This window comes from Vicugna pacos, chromosome 6, assembly GCF_048564905.1.
Source record: "Vicugna pacos chromosome 6, VicPac4, whole genome shotgun sequence".
Classification (NCBI taxonomy): Eukaryota; Metazoa; Chordata; class Mammalia; order Artiodactyla; family Camelidae; genus Vicugna; species Vicugna pacos.
Genome location: NC_132992.1, coordinates 19,272,324 through 19,292,089, shown reverse-complemented (window position 1 = coordinate 19,292,089; position 19,766 = coordinate 19,272,324). Strand labels below are relative to the sequence as shown.

The 19,766-nt window shown below is 38.4% G+C and overlaps 1 pseudogene; it reads left to right on the top strand.

The window, feature by feature from the left end:
* Positions 1–536: 536 nt before the first annotated feature.
* On the top strand, positions 537–1,888 carry LOC116277973 (small ribosomal subunit protein eS27-like; annotated as a pseudogene).
* The last annotated feature ends 17,878 nt before the right edge of the window (positions 1,889–19,766 follow it).

Sequence of the window (19,766 nt, the reverse complement as noted above, 5' to 3'; positions counted from 1 at the left end):
GAAGTTTCCCTCTATGCTTCTTGCTCTTTTGCTATTCATTCTGTTTGCAATGAATGTTAGGGATGTTCTCTTTCGATACCTCTGTTGAAATTCTTATTTTTAAAAATATTGATAAAGATGGTAGATATCCAGTTCATCTTACGAGTCTGGTCCACTTGTTAGGGCTCTTAGATCCTTCAGGGACTGTCATCTGGAATTGGCTTTGGTGCTCCAAAGTCTGATGTGAACACAGTGCTACTGGAGGCCAGGAGAGGGCAGCAGAGAGCTGGGAAGCCCTCTGATAGAGACCAGAGGAAGCGGGCTGAGTGGACGAACCCACAGCAGGTGGAGGAGGAAATATTTGATCCTTTATGAAGCACAGGGCATGCCAGTTTTCAGGGCTCCTTACATTAACCAAAGCCAGAGTCATTACTCAAACCAGAAATTGGAACCAATAGGGAATGCAATAGGGAGTAGCAATTTTAAAACAGGAAGAGATAAAAATAGGATCTGAGGCATTGCTGGGAGCCTACAAAGGTAGGTCAGCTTGTGGGGTGATGGTGGACCCATGCCTGCTCATGAAAGCCAAGATCCTGGTGAGTCTGAGCCTAGATATAAACTCAAAATCAAGAGAAGCATGCTTTATCTAAAGGCTGAGCAAGTCTTAACCTAGGGATGTGTCTGAACCGGATAGAGCAGAATATTTTAGGTAAGATCCCAGGGAACTGGAGGAGTCCTGACTTTTAGGAAAGGCATAAGAGATCCATGCAAGCTCAGTGCCTACCCATGAGAAAAGACTCTTCACAAGGCCAGGAAGGGACCAAGGGGTGTTCTACAGATGGAGGCATACAGGAAGTACTGAATGCACAGGACAGGACCAGGGAGGGAGAGCTAAGGCACCACATCTAGAGAAGGTATTTCAAAGTAAATTCTGCAAGAGTTTGAAAATTACACAAAATTCTGATATTGGATGTGCCGGTTTGACTCTACCTTAGGGCGAAACTTCCAGATTGTGGTTCAGCACCTTGCTGCTTAAAGTGTGGTCAGCAGACCAGCAGCCCTGGTATCACTTGGGAGCTCATTAGAATTTCGAATTTTGAGTCCCACCTCAGACCTATTGAATCAGAATTTGCATCTTAACAAGATCCCCAGGTGATTCCTATGCATACTATTACGGATATTAAAGTTTGAGAAATAGGAGTCTCTCAGCCAGTCTAGACAGGGCTGGGTGGCACTGACGCCTGTAGAAGATTAATAAGGGCATCGGTAATAAGGGAGTGCAAGGGAACAGCTGCATTTGAATGAGAGTAGGTGCATCTCTTACCAATATGTAAACTTGGTACTTTCTTTTGGCTTGTTTTTGTTAAACCCTATTAGATTCCTTATAGTTACATGCAAAGTCAACCAACCAAGGTCTTTTTCAGAGGCCCACTAGCAGGGAAAAACCACATCCTACTGCAGTCTGACTGGGGGTGGGAAACAAAGTGGAACGCGCTGCCTGAGGTGAGTGGGGTTTCTTCGAAGGTCCAGGGTCTGCATACCCAGAAACTAGATTTTTGATTTTTATTTCTTAGACTAGCTAAAAGCCATTAGACTCTTCAACCAGGAACTGTTGGTACTGACATTACAAGGGGGTTTATATTAGTTTCTTATTGCTGCTGTAACAAAGTACTATAAATTTAGTGGCTTAAAACAACACAAGTTCTCTTGCAGTCTAGAGACCAGAAGTCCTATGTCATAATTCCTGTTTCAGGGATATGAAATGCCCAGGATGCTATAAAATCACCACCGTCTTTGGCCATGCACAAAAGTAGCTTTGTGTGTTGGTTGCTCTACTGTCCTCTGCCAGTCTACAGGAGGAAAAGCAAGGCTTACAGAAGGATGCTTCTTCAGATGGAAGCAGCACTAAAATCTCCCTGAGTCAAGATGAATGGGAAACCGTCCAATAAACACATTTTGAATACAAAAATAAAAAAGCAGCAGCAGCTCTATGCCAGTTTCACCGGGCCAGAGTCAAGGTTTAAGCTGGTTCTTTCTGGAGGATCCAGGGGAGAATCCATCCTTGTCTCTTCCAGCTTCCAGAGGCTGCCCCAGGCATCTATTGCCCTTTCTGGCTTGTGGCCCTTTCCTCCATCTTTCAAGCCAGCAGCATGGCATCTTGCTTCTGTCATCACATTGCCTTATTCTTTTGTGTCCATTCTTTCCCTGTTTCCCTCTAGTAATTACATTGATTACATTTAGGTCCCCCCCCCGGATAATGAAGGATAATCTCTCCATCTCAATATCCTTAGCTTAGTCACATCTGCAAAGCCACTTTTCCTATATAAGGTAACATTCACGGGTTCTAGGGATCAGGGCCTGGATACCCTTGGGGACCACTGTTCAGTCTACCACAGTGTTTAAATTAGAGCATTAAATAATTAACAGATAACGTAAAATATGCTTTTCCATTGATTAGAGCAATCTACCCTGTTTCTTGGCATTGGGAAGTCAAATTAGTGTCACAGGAACAGGACGTTGGAAAACAGAGAATGAGGGCACAGGAAGTGGCTTTTTTGTGTGAGCCCTCCTGACCCACAGCAACCCCTCACGACTGCACTGCTCATGTGGACCAGAGTCTCTGTCCTGCGCCCTGGCCTGGCTTACACTGTTACAGTTTGCCTTCAGGCTGCCTTGCTCTACACTGCTCCCCTCCTTCAGTCGGCAAATCCTTTCTTTGGGTGTACAATATTACAGATGAAGCCCCAGATTTCAGGGCTCATGAACCCTTTAAGGGTCCCCTCCCAGCTGTTCCAGGAAAGAGCAGCTCAGACAGAAAACTGGGTCATACAGGTAAAAGGCTGCCGGCATAACCTCAGAAGATTTTGGAGCTTGAAGACAACTTAGAAATTATCTAGTCTAACCCCTCATTTACTGACGGGGAGAAAAGTCTCAGACAGCTGCATGTGCAGGGGCCACACTTTGCTTTATTATGTAGTCAATGAAAATTCATAAAGCAGCTGCCATGGACAAGGGTTACAAAGAGAAAAAGAATGTGAAAGAAGGAGATAAAGGATGGTGACCATGGATCGAACTGGCAGGAAGCCCCAACATGTGCACCGGAAACCAGGCTTTGGGAATTTCTGACTTCAGACTCTAATGCTCTGAGGGTTATGGGCCAGCTGGAAAACCTGGTGCTATTTACCCCTTCACCGATAAAACAGAAACAGTGGTATGTTTTCCAGTACATATCAGAAGCATAAAATCTGGTTCTTACTTTTTCCAAACTAGAGAGTACATTTGTTTACCTCCCCAGGGGCAAGCTCTCTCATGGTTAGGTAGCAACCCGCTGCCAGCCCGGCCCTCTGGGAAAAGCAGCGGAGTAGCACAAAGCCAGTCCCTCCACTCCCATGGGCATCCTACCAGGACCCGTACTGGAGCTGATGGATGTGATTGCCACAGCAACATGGATCAGGGTGGAGGAAGCTCTTCTTTCCTCACACAGAGCACCAGTGTGCCTGAGTTTGAAGGAGAACTGGACTGTTCCCAAGAGATTTGGAGCTGAACAAATGACGCCATTGATACTCTCCACATGCAACCATACATATCCTTTCGCCATATGTCTGCCAGCCCAGTGTTTGTTATTATATGTCAAACATATTCAAATTCTTTTTTGCAGCTCTCAGAATAATATGCTTGAGTACAATATGATCATGGTGGCAAAAAGCTGTGAAATTCTGAGTCATCTTTCTCATGTTAATTAAAGTCATAATCCAGTGATCGTAGGCTTAAATAAGGAACATACATATATTTCAAAATACCTCTGATAGAAAGAGACTCCTTAGGATTCATTTTTCTGAGGAACGCAAAGGAGATTAAAGTCTTTTCACAATAACAGGCAAGGACTTCCTGGTAGCCTAACAAAATCCACAAATATGAAAATGTGAGTTGTTCACCCTTGTCTGAGGGTTGAAAATGCAGGCCTTCTATTTACTCCCGGGAACACTGTTGACTAGCTAGCCTGCTCTCTAGGTCCTCTCTCAAGAGTTACAAGACTGGTTAACAGGTCTCATCAGCACAGATGTCAAAAGTGATGACTTGACTTAGGAGGCCGGCAGACACTGGCTCACCTTCTCAGAGGTGCTGGGACAGGATGGATCCAGTGACCCTCCTGTGACTGCCCTGGACACGGTCTCTCCAGTCCGGTCATCTGCTCACCACCCCACCCACCCATGACTTGTCGCAGCTTATGTCTGCGCACTCCCGAGTGAGCCTCGCTCAGTCTCCCCAGGGCTGGGTAACTCAGACCCAATCTCTCCTCAGTCTATCATCCTGATGTCACAAACGTTAAGTCTGGTTCCTTTCAGGTCTTCTACTTCCATTCTAACTGCCCACTGTATCGGTCAAGCAGATTAAAGTTTGCTAGTTGACTGTGTCTTTGCCTTCTTGTTATTAGAACCCTAATTCTGGGGGCCATGTGCATTTCTCTAACTAAGGGAAGGCTCAAAACTAAGAAAGCACAGAAAAGGAAAGCTCAAGATACTGTCAATCTACATAAAGGCCAAGAAGGAAGAAGTGGAAGGCCAGATATCAAAATATTAACGGTAGTTATTGCTGAATGTTGTTGGGTATTTTTTTTCCTACGCCATTCTCTACATTTTTCAAGTTTATTTTTATCACAAGAAATAAATCAGAAAGAAAATATTATGCACTTTCAGTGAGAATAATTGTGCTTCTCTTTGTAACTATGAGGTAGAGTGCAGAAAGGCAAACCACGAGAACCTCTTTGGTCACTGCAATGGGCCGGGATCAAGTTAGGTAAGTAAAGGAAAGACATGGCTCTTACGCTTTTTTTGAACTAAGCATAAAATTAACTAAAGTTGATTTGGTAAATAAGATGCCCCAAGGCTAACCCTGCTTGGGGTTACTTTATGTCATTTCACATAGGCATGGCTAAATGGGTCCTCCATCACCCTCCAGACTAATTACATTTGATTAAAGGGCTTCCTTAAAAGCTCTTCTTTCACAGTGAATTAAAAATGACTGTGACCTGCATCGATGGATGCTGTGGGGTCACCCATGAATTGATTAGGTAGTGCTGCATTATGCCTTTGGCATACTAGCTGTATGGGGCCCCTGGAACCCTGGCTCCATAAATCAATGGGTGGGATGGTGATTACAATATTCTGTTGCTATTTCTGTGTTGTAGTCCCTCTGAGGTGATGGAGTCACAATTTTATCTCTTTCCAAGCTGGCATATTCTCTGCTTATCCAGCTTTTATTTATATGTCTTAAAGGTATCTTGCTGGTAGCTGTTTGCTCAACCTGAGGCCATTACCTCCTCTGCGTTTTGTGCCAGAGGGTTTTATTTTATAGTTTTATGTCTACAGAATGGGATGGCAGGAGAGGGTAAGGATGGCAGAAAAGCAAATGGGTTCAACTATTCAAAATGTCAAGAAGAGAATAAATAAATCTCAAGTGTGATCTGTGGCTGACTACTGAGAACTTGTTTTTGAACAATACTGAAAACACAATATGTACTGTAAACAGAATGGTGTTGATTTCTGGGACTAGTAATATCTACCTATCTATCTTTCTATTACATGCAAATCCATTTTGAAAGTAAATAAAAGCTTCAATCTAACGGGCTTTGAAATGGTCATTTTTTGGTATGTAGATCTTAATCCAGATTTAGTCTCTCTCCCTTAGGTGTCTCACTCTAGCTGTGACTCACACGCCGCTCAAGAGGAGAGAGTGGGAGAATGGGAGAGGAGACAGAAACCAAGGGTCCCATCAATAAAGCTCACAGAAACAGAATTTCCACTACTGAATCACAGAGGAAGATAGGTTAGGAAAGACTATCCACCCAATAAACATGGTCTTCTGGGACGAGGAGAAAATTCAACTTTACTTCATTAGAAGACTTGAATTCTCTAAGAGGGTTTGGCTTTTAAACAAGCTGGCTCTGCCACCTCATGCCTGTGTTTCTGATTCCAGCTCCTCTGCAAATTAGCTGTATTAGCAAGTTACTTAACCAGTCCACTTTTCATCAGTAAATTGGGTAGATTATCATAGTACCTATCTCATACCACTGTTATTAGGAGTCAATAATCTCATAAACATAAAAGGCTTAGAACAGCACCTGGCTTATAGTAAGTATGCAATAAATGCTAGCTCTTATTATTTTTGTCCCCTTTATCTTTAACCACATTTTGTCAAAACTTTCTTAAGATAGGTTAGGTGTTGGTATTAGAAATTTTGTCTTAAGATTGAGATTTGTTTTCATTTGTCCTAGGTTTACAGTTGTTATCTAGATGCTTCACTACATTTTTAAGTTTCTTTTAAACATTCAAGATACTCTATCATCTTTTCCAAACATCAAGCTGTTGCTATTGGAATAATACTAAGAGCAAATATTTACTGAGCATATTTTATGTGCAAGGCAGGGTGCTAAGTCCCTTACATGGATTAATGCATTTGTTCTTCATAACCACCCTATAGCATTATTCCCATTTGACAGATAAAGAGCCTGAGGTACATGAAGGTGGAAGTATCTTGCCAGAGACTGTCTAGCCGGGAAACGGCAGAGCCAGTAGCCAAGTCCAGCAGGCTGTTCCAAAGGTACACCTTCACATCCTTGGCGGTAACCACAACTAGCCACCATAGAGCTGACTGCCTTTGGTTTTCTGTTGGCCCATGTAAAAGGTCCAGCCTTACTGGAAGATTGATAACTAAGCAGAATTTTTGAGTCATTGGTTCATCGATGGCTCTAAGAGATTGACTGGTAAAATTTATAAGAAGTGTGATACTTTCCAATAATCAATTAACTAGAGACACAAATGTTTCTCTAATAGTGGTTCTTGCTTATTTGTCTCCATGTGTTTATCTGTGAACTGTTCTCTTACAGTATTAATGGGGTCACAAATGAGAAGGCAATATATCTCACATTTGTAAATGACTCTTGTTGACTTCCAGAGCCTTAAATGAAAACTTGTTAAAACTGGAACCTTCTTTTGGTTGTTTTTTTTTTTTTTTCATTCCTTTGTTTCCATACATTCAATCAGCTGCTGAATATTCTGAATTCATCTCCTTGTTTTGTTTGGGAGAGACTTAGCTAAGTTGTAGGACCTGGGTAGAAAAATTGGCTGGAATTGTGCCACTGCAATTGTTTATCAACCTGATAAAGAAGCCCAGGTGTTGAAAATGAAAGCCTTCTTCCTGAAGGACAAATCTCTCAAGGTCTCTTCACCTGAGTGCATTAGCCGGGGGCAATGTACTCAGTGGTGACCCTCTGGAGTGAAGCCCAGCCCCACGAGGAAGATGTGTAGCAGGGTGACTGCTGGGAATTGATATAGCTCGATTTGCCCCAAGGGTTAGCTCTGAGTTCTGCAGGACTTCTTCATTTCCCATCTTTTTAAAAAGGGTGTTCTCTTAGCTGAATTCTTCAACTTTAAATAGTCTGTATTCTAAGTCAGTGTCTACTATTTATTTTAAGCTTCTTTAATCTTTTTGTTTTATTGTCTTTTTACTGCATCTTATCTAGTCTGAATTTTTAGTTTGCTATTTCAACTCATTTATTTTCTACTGCGCTATCTCCTTTTATCTAAATTGTATGTATTTGCTTTATATGTGTTATTTCAGTTTTATTTACACTTTATTTTATCTTTAATGGCATGAGGTGACCGGCTAGAGGACAGCCCCTAAACTAACCAAGAGCAATTGGATTCCTTGTCCTTCTAAATATCTCACTAAATAACCCTTTAAGTTTTCCACTGTTCTTTTTCCTTCCAATAATGAAATTTCAACATAGAATACATCAAACTAGTTATATAGATTCACCTGTCAACTTCATTTTCTCTTACTTTGACCCCATCTTTTCAGGACAGTAATAGTTATTTTTAGTGTCAGTGGCTTTGACTTAGAATTGTGCCATCTCTTCACAATATTGGCCCAACCTTTCTCAATGCTTTCTGATCCAAATTTACAGTTTCTAGTTTTTTAACAACAGCTGTATATTGACTAGGTCTTGCACATAAATCATGGGCTATTGAAGAAAACACAGGTTGGGAAGTTCCTTCAGAATAACCTCCTGCTCCATGTTTAAGCTTCCTCCAGCATTACAGCAGCCCCTCCTTTCTTTCCCATGGTTTCAACCCCATTAAAAACCTTTATTACCCACTCCTGGACTACTCTGATTGCTGGACAACTTGTTCTTCCTAACTTAAGTCTCCTTCCCTGTTTCTTCCTTGTGAACCACTTCTACATGGCCACTTCTTTTCTTGAAATACACCTCTCTTCTCAGATGCCTCCTCTAGTTCCCATAGCCCATACATGAAGTCCAAACTCTCCAACCCAGCATTCAAGGCTTTCAGGTTGTCCTCAGACTCCTTTTCCAAACATATCTCTACTTCTCTCCCTCATATTAGACAAAATAACCAAATGTAATGGTTTGCTAGTCTTCAATTACAGCTTAAACATCCCTACAGTTGTTTCTACACCCACTCTGTTTTCTTAATGCATTTTCTCCATTTGTGAACGTCAGTGTTACACCCTCTTTAAAATCCCTTTCCTATTTTTTGACTTCTCTAGATGAAAATAATTAACCTTTCTATCATGTTCCCTGGAGAAATACTATTTCATGGAAATAGCATGGGTTTTGGTCCTAGATGGAATGGAATTCAGTTCTAATCCCAACTATGCTATATATTAATTATTTGACCTAAGGTAAGTTATTTAACTTTTTGAGCCTTATTTCTACATCTCTAAAAATGAGGCTAACACAACCCATCTCATAGTGTTGTTAAAAAGAATAAATGAGATGAAGAATGAAGTTCTGAGGTCTTTTTGTATTAGAAAGCTTGAGACTCTGATTCAGTATCTGACGGAATGGGAAAAAGGACAGGAAACCTGTTATGTTAGCAGTTATAGAATCACGGGTTATGGAATATAGGGGTGTGAGAACTGCGCATGTGCACACACACTCACACACACACACACACACTCAAGGAATTTCACCTCCTGAAACTGAAATTCTCATTTGATATAGACAGGTTTTCTAGCTTCTCTGACTTTATCTGGATTTAAGAGGCTTTTTATACATGGAAATATACTTCTTTTTGTCAGAGAATTGCCAAAACAATGCTGGATAGACCATCTTAAAAAACAAGTCAATTTGCATAAACATCTTTTCATTATTGAGGTCTATTTGTATCTATAGTTAATTTCAAACTGTGCAAATATACTGATACCCAGTATATTAAGTATCTAAAATGAATTAAAAATATTAAAGTATTCAACTAAAAAAGACCTGGAAGTGATGTTAGTTGAGCAGGAAATTCCAACATGTGCAGGGAAATTGAGGGGACAAGGGTCTTCTTGTGGAAGATATAGAAAGGGTAACAGTTAACAACAGGCTTGTGAAGTAAACACATCCATCAGTGCAAGGAAAGCAAGGATAACTTTTATCTAATTATTCCAATTTCACGATGGGATTATATTCGTAAAGGAATTCAGCCAATGGGGCACAAATTGATATGAGCACAGTTTTCCCTGGGGCAGCACCATCTGCCTAAAGCTATGAAGACAGACTGAAGTTTGAAACACAACTAGAAAGAGAGAGACAGTAGTATTTCAAGTGGGGAATTAGTCAGGGGTGAAAGATGGTTTTAAGTGAAAAGATACCTCTCTCTGATCTTTCTAAGTTAATATCATGTTAGGTTGAATAAAAACAGACTGAAATGGACAGCACTAGTCTGAAACATAATTATTCTTCATACACACACACACACACACTTATATACTATTTATAAATATATATTTATAACACTATACAAAGACATATAAAGTATGCATATACACATATATACACATATGTGTATATAATCAGAGTAATTATACATATATGAATACTTACATATATATTATGCTACAGTAATTATAGTTTTATAATAGTAAATACATTACTGAGTGCCTAGTGTATGCTAGTCTATTAATGTTATCTTAAATACTTAAAGGGACTCTGCAAGGTAGATATTATTTCAGATTCAGTGACGTAGAAGCTGTAGCCCAGGGTGTTTAAGCCAGCTCTAAGTGGCAGAGTCCTGAGGCAGAGTCATTATTCTGTGATCTCTGATTAAAACAAATCAACCAACCAAGCAAAAGAACAAAACCATGCCCTTGCACAATACCAAATCATCCAGAAAAGTTTAAATAGTGTAAACTATATAAATATCCTGTATACCAGGCAATTTTGTGATTCTTATTACTCGCAATGTTATGGTTAATTGTCATCTGGGTAGCAGAATATTACTGGTCTGTAAGTTGTCTAACTTTTGTTTGTTGACTGAATCTCCTCTCTAACTCGTGTTGTCCTTGTGAATCTACTTCCTGAAAACACTGCAGTCACCAGGCTGCTCTATTCCTGCTGCTGAAGCTCCTGGCTCCTACCAGCACCTGGCGGTGGCATCTCCCAGGGGCTCAGGCGTTGTTTCCACTTTGGCTTCTGAAACTTCCGATAGCAATAAGCACAAAAGTGGTCGACATACTAATAAATGACGCAGTCACTGGCCCTTGTGGTAAGCAGTGCTGACTCTTAACGACCGAGATTAAAGGTCAGAGAGTCTTGCCCTGGGGTGTACGTGGTGCTGGCTCAGCAGTCTCGGGCTGGCACTGGAAGGAAACGCCCAGAAATCCGGAGCCAGGCGGGTGGTGAAAAGGGGTGCCAAGGGGAGGGTCAGCATCAGGGAAAGAAAACTGAGTGAAGTGAAGAAGCTAGAGAAAAGCGAAGATTCTGGGGAGAGTAACTAACTGTGCGGCAGGACCTGTGCAGATAAAATCGCTACGTCTGCAAACTGTCATGGATGTACCACAGCTTCTTTGTGACCTCAAAGTGGCAGGGCAGTGACATCACCTCTGAATGAGCTGCATACTTTCCTGGCTTGATTTTCTTCATCCTAGTCAAATTATTCTCAAGTAGAGATGCACCCTTTGTATATACACCGATGACATGAATAGATACTATGCACTCTAAAATTGAATCATTCATCCCTCCTAGGGTTGCTATCATTCATTTTAAGTTTGTCTTTGATAGAACAGACATGCTTCATCTTCATTATACTGAGATGCGGTTCTCCCACCCTTTCTCAAAAACACGTATCCATTTATGTTTTCAATTTACTTTGGGCTATTTTTCAAAAAGTCAGGTCAAGACCTAATTTCTAAAGCAATCTTAACAGTGCTTTATTGTTCACCAGTGACTTATATGATTAAAGAATCCACCAGGCATTTTTTGTGGTTGTTGTTCGTTCTATAGCATCTCCTTTGCCAATATCTCATTCTCTGTGGTTTGCAGTTCAGCATCTTGAATAAAAATTCGTGCAAGAAATGGGTGTTATGCTTTAGAAAATGGCAGCTCCATTTCAACAGCTACATCATTTCTTAGAATTGGTGCTTTCTCATTGTGAACTTCAACCATATAAATATAAAAGGGCATTCAAGTACTTAAATACAACATTTACCTGAGATTAATAAGGCACCATGGTTCTCTTTCAGCCATGACAACGGCATCCAAATATCACTCCTAAAAAAAAAAAAATCCACATAAGTCATCAAAAAATAAATGGACTGAAAGGCTGATACTCAAGTTATTGGATTAATGAACAAGCCACTTTGGTGAGGATGTGATGGAAGTTACGAAGCTGTAAGGAAAGACGACTGCGAGTATGACATAGCCGTAGACCTGTCCACATCTAGAATCCCAGTGAGGAGCAATTCAGTTCCAGAAATACAAAGTAAAAATCTTTTCAAATCCCCAATTTGCTTGTTGCCCACATGCCTTGCAGCAGGTTTAGGAAGGAAAATAGGCACGTAAGGGGGCAGTAAATGGACAGGAAATGAACGCGTTAAGTTAAACGGCATTCATTTAGCAATGAATGCTAATGGCACTAGGACGAGGTTGGGGGTCAGGAATGACTGTGCTGTCTCTCCCCTTAGATCTTATGTTCTAAAGTAACACTGACGTGGGACACAAGAGAATATTCTCACACTGGAACAGACAATCACATGATATGTGAATTGAAATGAACTGACTATAAGACCTATCTACATATTAATACTTTTTTCAATTTCAGACATTGTCTTAAACCACATCATGTTAGAAGCCAAAGCTGAGTAACAGCAAAAAATGGAAATATATTAAACTTGCAGTAAATGATGTAAAGGCTACAGTGCCATAAACTGTCAGTGCCTAGAACTGACCTTCATGAAGATAATCTATTAATTGGAATAACTCTTAATGATTCTATCAAAAAGAAACATAGACTGTTGACATAGGAAAAGGTTGAGTGTTCCTATATATATATACACTATCAAATATAATTTTATCATGCCTTTTAGAATACATTGTTCACAGTGAAGTAGATTACATAAGATGGTCTCAGGTGACTAAAATTCTTTATTAATGATAGTGAGGACATATATATTTAGTATTAATAACAGTATAAATCAAGTCATTTATATTGTAATACTCATTGGGAAAACGCCTATTAAATTTGTTTGCTTTTCATTCATTCATTCATTTATTTATGTATTAACTTCTTTCTTTTTCATTTTTTAAAAATAAATATTTCTGGTACTTTATATCATAGCTTAGAAAAATATAATTCATTGCCCATAAAAAAAACCAGAAAAATATAAAAGGAGGAGAAAAATAGTTTCTAAAATTAATTTTTAAAAAGTGACTTAAAGTTTCTAAGTGTCCACAGCACAGGAGGTGGAGATATGTTTCTGAGAATAAACATTTTCCTCCTTGGACTTTAGTCTAAATTATATTTCTTGAGTGTATCTTCTCAAATAGTCATAGAATCATGTATTGGCAACTACCATTAGCTATATAAACATGGCAAATGTAGTACCAATTTTTATGGCATGTAGTGATTTGATTTCTAGATGTTTCACCAAAGTCATGGCCCTGTGGCCACCCTTCCCCAGTGGACACATCACATGTCCTGTCTCTCAGCTTCAGAGCAGAATATCAAGCACTCTCCCATGTTTTCTCTCTCTTTTTCTAGTTTTTAAAAATTTATTTTTTATCCAAAGTTATATTGCAACACATTAAATGACATCAGAGAGTTGTGAAATCTCTTCCTGGCTGTAAAAAAAAAAAAGTGCATTTACTATATAATTAAAATAATAAAATTGTTACATTATTGATAGCAGGTCCCTAGATAAATAGAAGTAGACTGATGGTACAGGGAAGCTTTTGGTCATCTGGGCTGGCGAATAGGAGGGAGAACTGGATGTGAAGTGAAAGAAGCAAAGAGAAGCAGGAAGCCATGAGGACAAACTGGAACCCACATCTGTCTCTCTTCACTTCCAGCCTCATGATGCTGGTGATCTATGGGAGAAGTGACTGTCTTATGATACAATATTACACTTGTGTCTGGACCAAGAATTGGAGAAGCTAAGGAACAAGATCTGGGGAGACTGAGGAGCTGCAGGTTTGGGTGGTGCCCACACCAACAAAGGGAGCCAATAGATGCATGAGTGGTTGTAGTGCACAGAGTTCTGCATTAACCTTTGGCATAAAAATTGTTTCTTCACTTAGGCATTCCAAATCCTGTATGGATTATTTATACAAGCCAAAAGGGTAATACTTCTGTAGATTTTTACACAAGATTTTTATACAAGGTAAGTGGTCAATGGTAACCTAGAATTATACAAGGAAGAAAAGGCTGGGACACATTTCCAGCTTAGCTACAGTGACACACACAAAGCCATCAGAGTCTACTCCTTGTCAATTTGTCATCCATGTTCATCTCTTTTATTCATTCTTAACTTCCTTACTAGCTTTCTTCCAAAATAAGATATAACTATCAAGGATATTCATTCCTTTCCCAGCTGAGCACATTTGCATTTAATTACTGAGATATAAGGTTAACTACTTTAAACATAGCATAAGGGAAACAGAAAAAGGGAAGAAAAATGATGCATATATCCACACATTTGTTGGTTGATCGTGGTCTTTCATTGTGATTTTAATTTGCATTTTCTTATCACTAATGATGCTGAGAATTTTCTTGTATTAACTGGCCATCTGAATATCTTATGAAGTGTCTGTTCAAATATTATATACAATCCATTCTTTGCCTTGTCTTTCAATTTCTTAACCATAATATTCAAAAAGCAAAAGTTTTTAATTTTGATAAAGTTGAATTTATCAAATTTATAGTTCATTACTTTGGGGGTTTTATCTAAATAATCTGTCTATTCTGAACTCACAGATTTTCCTCTATAATTTCTTCTAGAAGTGAGTTTTAGTTTTACATTTAGTTCAATCTTTAGATAATCTTTGTAATCTGAGGTAAGGATTGATGTTCATTTTTTCCCAATAAATACATCCAATTGTTCCAGCATCATTTATTGAAAAGATTCTCCTTTTCTTATTTTGTCTAATATTAACGTTGCCACCTTAATATTCTTATCTTGACTCTACACACCTTTTTTCTTTTATTTTCAAATTGTTATGTCTTTATTTAAAGTGTATTTCTTATAGACAGATTATAGTTGGTCTTGCTTTTTGGGCTAGTATGACAATATCTATCTTTTGATTGGAATACATAGTCTAACAATAGTAATTTTAAAATAACATTTACAGTAGCATTAAAATTATAAAATATTTGGGAATAAATTTAATAAAATATGTATAAAATCTGTGCTATAAGAAATATAAAACTAAGCTGAAAAAATAGAAATATTGAAATAAATTGAAAGATGTACCAGGTACATATACATATTCAACTGAAATCATGTGTTTTGTGTATGGGTGCACATGTATGTAAAGGAAACAATTCCAAAAAGAAAATTCTTATGTCATATAAGCAACTTTTCACTGTCTCACACGGCTATTAAGTGGTAGATCTGAAACCTAAATTCAGGTTTGTCATACTTCCAAACCCATATTATTTCCAATACATGAAATTACCTTTCTATGTCTACTTATCTGATGAAATATTGCCTAATTTTCAAGAACTTCTGTCTTGTTGAGCTGAAAGAGAATGATGCGTTAGTCACAAGACCTGGATCAGCTGGCAGTAGCCCAATGTGTTGACCTTTGCCCGATTTCTTCCTAATACCATGTGTTCCTAGCTAGGTAGGAGGTGATTAAGGATCATCTCAAATCTACACTTTAAACTGCTTATATCAGGTTTCAGAAGGATCCCAGGAAGTTTTCCTTGAATCATTTAATAAGAAATTTAAGAATTATAAACTAGGAGATATGAGAGCTTAGGAAACTTCAGGGATAACTGTAACTTCAGCACAGAGGTTACATCTGTCACTCCCAGTCTGCTCCCACAGGAGTTAGTGTGAAGCATCTCCCATGAGATATTCCGGCAGGCTCCTTGAATGGTTCAAGATGGCAGAGGAACTGAGAAAATGATTTCCTACTGTGGACCTAGTCTTGGAGGAAAATAATCTAAACAATAGTACAAACAACAATTTTAAAAAGCAGAAGAAAATCAGCTTCAGAAAAAAGAAGAAAGGGGTTCAAGGTGAGCCAAGATGGGACTGAGAAGACACTTTAGGTTTGGGGGAGAACTCTTATCTAGGGCCAATTTATGATGACTCAGCAGCTTAAAGAAAACTTCGGACTGACAGAATTATAATAGGACCAAATATTCCTCAGGCTAAACTCTAATTCTAAAAGATAGAAGTAAAAAAAAAATGGTCAAGTAGAGAATATTATCGTATTTTTATGGAAATAAAGATTATTTAATTTTTATTTATTCTACAAATGCTATTTGACAGCCTACTAAAAGCTATCTTGGCAAAATACTAAGGGTAAATAAATGATTCCGATATGGCCCCTGCCCTCAAGGAATGTACTGTTTATGGGAAGAAATACATAATAAGACATTTATAAAGTAAGAACTATATCAGGTTATGCTAAATTATGTAGTGCTAAAACAAGAACCCCCAAATCTATGTGACTGTGTACAACACATCATTCTTTCTTTCCCACGCACTGCCTGCTGTGGGGCTGAGTGCCTCCAGAAAGCAGGTATCTTCCACATGTTGGTTTATTCTTCCAGCTACTACAGTCTTGTGACAGCCCCATATCAACACGTAATTCCATGATCAAATATGACAGATGAAGAGAGAACCAGAAAGCAGAGTATCTGAATTAAATAACATACCAGGAAGGGACAATTGTCACTTCCACTCATATTTCATTATTCAAGGAAGTTGTCTGGCCATGCTTTGTCTCACGGTAGGGAAATACAATTGCCCCAGGTGCCTGTAAGTAGAGGGGAACCGGGTATTAGTGAAAAGTGGTCGCCCCTACAGAGTGCTGTATAATAGAGGTTTAGAAAAGGATTATGGGTCACTAGTCAGTGACAGAGGGTAAAGTGGCCACGGTTTTAATTTTCTCCTAGTTGCAGGATGGAAAAATAAGTTTAAGTCCTGATATATGTAGTAAAGGGAAAAGATAGGAAATCATTAAAATGAGAGTCTCCCTATGTACTCTAATCTCTAATCTAACAATAACAAACGTAGATTTTGAACCCGTTTGTGTAAACTCCTATGCAAAATGCAAAATAAATAGAAGATATAATTTGGGCCCTTAAAGATCTTACAACGTAATGGGGAGGTGAGAAAAACCTAAAAGAAAAGCAGTAAAAGCTGATCAATCTGATAACCTATGAACTGGAAATCTTTATTACTTCCCTACATATCTAGGGCAATGATAATGATAATCTTGAGATGCTGCAAAACCTTTCAGAATCATTAAAGGAAGATTAAAACATTTTCAGTATAGTTTCGAAACTTACTAAATTTTAAGAGTAGACAATGGGCCATTCCTGCACAGTATATATTACATATCTCTAGCAACTTGAAACTGTGATGAACTAGAGTACTCCATTTTCTGATAATTCATAAACAAAATTAGACAAACAGAAAAACATTTGCTTCTAGCAACATCTGCAGGGAACTGCTTATGCATATTGTGCAATCATGGTGATTTATAATGGGAGTGAGATAGAAGTGGGTTAAATCGGACTTTATAAAAAGGCTGTGTGAAGAAGATGTGTATGTTTTACAGGAGAGGCGAGAGGTATCTTGGAGCACAGAGAGAGAAAGCTGGGTGGAAGCATTTTAGAAAAAGAAATGAGGTTTGGAAACAGATGGGTGAACTTGGTCACGTTAATTGTGTTTCTGTGATTAGAGAAGAGTACACAATGAAAGGTAGCAAGAGGAAGAAACATCTAATAACAGAATCTTCATGCTTATGACCAGGAATTTTTATGTGGTTCCAAGTACAAATTCAAATCCATTCAGGTTCTTGAAAGGCAGGCTTGGAGATTCACGTCCTGGATTTGTTTTAAGGTAGCTTGGATTAGGAGAAGCTGCCAAGAGGGTCAGTGCTGGAATACCGACGTGGGTTCCCAGGGACTGCCAGAATAGAAGGTGTAATGTTCCTTCATTTCTGTCTGGGGCACTCTTCTTCAACTATGTAGGTGATCATATCTATTGCAATGATGTGAGTTACCATCAGTAACCAGAAGTAGAAAAAGCATCGTATAGTGATAAGCTAAGTACTCGATAAATGTTAGCTATTATTATATGTCTATTAAGATCTATTTATTCTGATAAATACAATAAATATTATTCAATTGGTTTTAGCTCCCTCCATTTGAATACCCCAAAGAAACCTCGAGTTCAGTATGTCTGGAACTATTCTCTCTCTACTCTGACTCACTCTTTCTTTTTTTAAAAAAAAATTGTTTGTTTGTTTATTATTGTATTATTTAATTATTTTATTTTTGGGGGGGGATTAGGTTTATTTTTAGAGGAGGTACTGGGACTTGAACCTAGGACCTTCCATGCTAAGCATGCTAAGCAGGGGCTCTACCACTTGAGCTACACCTCCCTCTTACCCTGACCCACTCTTATGCTATGTTCCCTTTTTATTTAGCCTACTAAATATATCTCCAACATGTACATCATTGTGTCTCCACATTGTTTGGCACATGACCAAATATATTAGTGTGTGGATATTTCATATAAATAAAAACTAGGTAAGAGTAAAGAAGAAGCTGAGTTTTGAGTATGACTCCAAAGTCAGAAACTTAGGCAGAAATGCGATTGCAAATTATAGAAGACAATGTGGGTGTGAGCATCAGGTCTCAGTTGTTGACATTACTTGAAAGCTGCTTTATTTAGCAAATGCCTTATATTAACAAAGAACAAATCATCAACAAGGCCTTAGAAAAGGCAACTCTTTTCAACAAGCAGTTCTTCATTGCTTTTGAATGTTTCCACACCTCGCCCATTTTGTCTTCCTCTCCCTCCACGTAACAGCACGACATGGTGGCAAAGAAAGAAGGTAAGACTCTGTCATCACTGACACTCAATGTCCTCATGCTTGTATTACTCTTAAAAATAAGAGGTGACATCCTCTAGAGAGACTTCTGAAGGACACAAGTTGGCATCATTTTATAGGAGAGAAAAGGGCACACTTTGATGGATGGATAATAAAAGCATGAGGGGAAGAAGATATTTCAGATGAAAAAAATGACAGACAAGGAGGATTAGTGAAGGGTCAAAACAATATATAAAGATATCAACATTTTTTGCACAAACCTTCAATAAAAATGTCAACCAGCAAAAGCCTGGCTGGCAATAATACAGCCAAAATGAGTAATTTAAGTGAAGAAAGTAGTCGAACGGAGCTCAACATGGCTGTTAACACTTATTTACTGGTCTCAGTGGAATAAAATACTGCAAGACCAGAGTTTGAAGTGAATAAAATGTTTCCAATTTACAATCAAATGAAAAGATAGTGGGCTCAGAGCCAAAAAAAATATTCCTCAATTAAGCTTCTTTTCAATAGCTTTAGTTTAACCAGCTGGATTTTTATTTAAAGTTCTAAAAAAAAAAAAAACTGTTATTGAACCTTTTCAAAAGCAGGATTTTCCTTTTAATGGGTAATCTATTTCTTTTTATGAAATGAAAGTCAGCAATAACTGGTGCTCTGCACACATGGAAACACAATAAAACTGACACAGAGAAATGGAAGGCACAGCCCCTATTCTCAGAGACAGAACATTCTATGAAGAAGAAATATATGGCTCATGGGCATGCAGCTCACTGGACTCACCTCAGTTTTCAATTCAGAGATGTAGTCAACTTAGGTGACAGGTGATAAACTGAGGCTCTGTGCTTAATGTAACATTATGATTTTGAGGATGACTCTTCAATAAACTGTAGCGTAAAGTCAAAATGTTCCAATTAGGTCGTCCCCTTGCCATATACTAATATAAGCAGTATAATTTAGTAAAATTTCCATTCCTAAATATATATAAAAATTATTTAAAATTCTGGAACTTGAGGAGGTAAGCTTGTACCACCTGGAAAATTCTCTTTCATTATGATGCTGAGTAAATTGGATGTTACTATACCAGGAAACATATTTCACCGTTCATTTTGCTTTTAAATTTTAAGATAAAATCACAGTATAAATATACAAATATAAATATATATGATATTCCTGTGTCAGAACATTCAACATGAAGGGATAGTTTAATAGGTTAAAGTTCTGATTTTTTAAATGTCAAGTAATAAAATGTAATGCTTTACCTCTACGCATGCAAATAAGGTTGAAAAACTGAAATCAACAGATAGTTCAATTCAATCAACAAATATCTGAATTCCTATCACCGGTAAGTTTGAATGCTACAAATGCCAGAGAGTGAAGTGATACATAGTCTCTGCCGTCACTCACTCTGCCGCCACTGCAGTGGCCCCAG